This window comes from Galeopterus variegatus, unplaced genomic scaffold, assembly GCF_000696425.1.
Source record: "Galeopterus variegatus unplaced genomic scaffold, G_variegatus-3.0.2 Scaffold1661, whole genome shotgun sequence".
In the NCBI taxonomy this organism is placed as follows: domain Eukaryota; kingdom Metazoa; phylum Chordata; class Mammalia; order Dermoptera; family Cynocephalidae; genus Galeopterus; species Galeopterus variegatus.
Window position 1 is genome coordinate 51,478 of NW_007727772.1, and position 2,718 is coordinate 54,195.

The 2,718-nt window shown below is 41.8% G+C and overlaps 1 non-coding gene across 1 annotated transcript; it reads left to right on the forward strand.

The window, feature by feature from the left end:
• The first annotated feature begins 286 nt into the window (after positions 1-286).
• Positions 287-361, forward strand: TRNAI-GAU. Its single transcript has one exon. It is a non-coding gene; the product is annotated as a tRNA-Ile (tRNA).
• The last annotated feature ends 2,357 nt before the right edge of the window (positions 362-2,718 follow it).

A 2,718-nucleotide genomic window follows, 5' to 3' on the forward strand; every position in this document is an offset into this window, starting at 1 on the left:
CCTTTAAATCATTTGAACTCACATCTATTCTTCCACACTAGCTGCTACTGATTCTACAACCCCTGTTCTCTCTTGATTATATTTATTTGGCTCAAATATGATGTCTTTTCTGTCTCTTGGGCTCAAGGGACTGGGTGTGGGGAAAAGAGATTCCTAAGTCATAATCAGCAGCTTCATTCCCTATGACCTTTTCGAGTTCATGGTAACCAGAGTCAGCAACTAACTGGGTTTAGGAGAAACAGCAGCAGGTTCATGTAACTCAGGAAAGATAACTCAGCTTTGGGCTAGCTGGTTAGCTCAGTTGGTTAGAGTATGGTGTTGATAACACCAAGGTCAAGGGTTCAGATCCCCTTACCGGCCCCCCCAACCCACCCCCACCAAAAAGAACCCAGTTCCAAAACACAGAAAGAAAAGATAGGGATGTTTGGTAACTGCTCAAATCAGAGCGTCTCTAATTGGGATTATCAGCAGAATCACCCAGGAAACTTAAAAATACAGAGTCCAAGGTCTGGAAGAGTGGCAGACATTTGTGGTTTTGAAAGCTCTTGGGTGATTCTGACATCGGCCAAGGCAGGGCAACTGGCTTACAGCTCAGGCTACCTCGAATCCAGGGCAGCTCTCAGCTTAGGCAACACTACGTACCTAGAAGTTGTGTTAATGGTAAGAGAGCTTCCCAGTTTGGGGAGATACATTTGGCCCAGTTTTCCAAAATTCTGATCTTGCTGTTGGGGATGGCCTTAAGACTTGGGACTCAGAGTTGAAGGAATATGGGAAAAAGACTAAAGCACCCAATCTCCTGAGTGAGCAGGAGAAAAAGGCTTAGCAGGTACCTAAGGCACAGGGGAAGGGTTTTAGGTTCAGCTCAAAGAACCACCAGAGGAGAGAGACAGTAACAGGAGAGTCTAGCATGGCTGCACAGCTCCGGGGAGCATCCGCCCACCTGGCTTCCAGCTTAGCCAGCAGGCAGGAGCTGTAAGGTAAAGCTTGCTGGAGTCTAGAACTCAGTATTAGGTAATGGTTCTAAACTACTCGAGCTTGACTAAAGGAGAAAATAATATTAATAGTAGCCATTACTAAAATGAATGCTATTGTGATTAGCCTTTATTGAGCACTTTGCTAAATACTTTACAAGTATTTAATCTTAATTAACTAATTTAATCCTCACAACACCCTTTGAGGTAAACTGTATGTTCAGTTTTCAAATAAAAAAACTGAAGCTCAGAGAGTTCAAGTAAATCATCTAAGGATTCCCAGCTAGTTGGTGGCAGAGAGAGAACTTGAACTTAAGGCTGTTTGACTCCAGAGTTTGAGTTGATTTGATGTTAGACGTCCCATTTCCCAGGCCTGTTTAGTCTCAGAAGGGAGTGGAATACAGACTGAAGAGTGGGGATAGGGTGAGAGAAGCCCACAGAATGAATGGTAGTACTGCTAAAAAATGCAAAGAGTGATTAATTTTAAAACTCACACCTTACATATTTGGGGTTGTTTCAATTTCATTGTTCATAGTCTGAGATCTTAGTAGGTTCGTGACATCTTAATGTCAACCCGAGGATTAGACGGGGGCATAATACACCAAAGCAGTGGACCTAGAGGATGATTAGGTTGTAAATCATATTTTTTATAAGCAACTATTCATACCCTTCCAGAATCATTTAAAAGGAAACTGGTGTAATTTTGTTAGTATAAACCCTCACATTTTAGCAGTGTCTCTAAAGTGCTCACCAACTTGGTTTGAGGAGATCAGCAATGACTTGGAAACCATGTTTTCTTTGTAATGTGGACTTGAGAGTCCAGTGAGGGAACAGTAGAGGAAGTGACAAAGCACCCTTTGAAGGATGATGACAGAAATATACGTATAAAAATAATCACACCTTGGGGATCTTGGAGGGTCTGCAAGCACTACCGATTACTCACCAGTTGTAAGATCTCCCAGCATTAATCCATCTTGGCAGTGGGAAGGACATTACCAAATGACTACAATTGCCTGCTGGCTTCTTCTGAACTCCTGGCTGGAAAAGCAAATGAGTGAGTATTCGCTCTGGAAGATGGAATTGTTTCTCGCACAGAGCCTACCTCATGGAGGTCCTTCAGGCAAGTAAACTAGGATTTGAAATTTTATTTTTCTGTTTGACCACATTCCAACAAATTATGGAGCATTTAAGTCCTGTCTTGGAAGCAGTTTCCTTAAGGTTTAACAAGACACATCTAAGGTCAATGACCATCAAGGCCATTTTCTAGCCGTATAGTGATTTTCTATTGCTATATAAATATCAGACCTTGCCCCTAATACATTGGCCGAGAAGGGAAAAAACTGCTTGGTTCTTGAAGGTCAATGTTTACTTCACTTCCAGCACATAAGGTGGTTGGAGAAGAGTGCATTTATAAAAAAAACAGAAACAAAAACATTTCTTCCCCGTTAATGGGATAAATTTTACTCACCAACAGTAAGGAAAATGCAGAGAAAAAGGCAAAGAGTGCTGGTATTCTGATGCTGGAAGACTTCTTTGATCACCACAGATTTGAAATGATTGCCTCTTATTTGGTCGGTTCTTGATAGCATTGTCAGGAGAAAAAAAGAAAGCCTTGTATTAATCAATAAGCCTCAGGAGACATTGAGCGTTTTCGATATTTAAGGAGTGCGAGAGAGCAGGGGGAGGAGAGAGAGAGAGAGAGAGAGAGAGAGAGAGAGAGAGAGAGGGGTGTTTTTTTTTTTTTTTT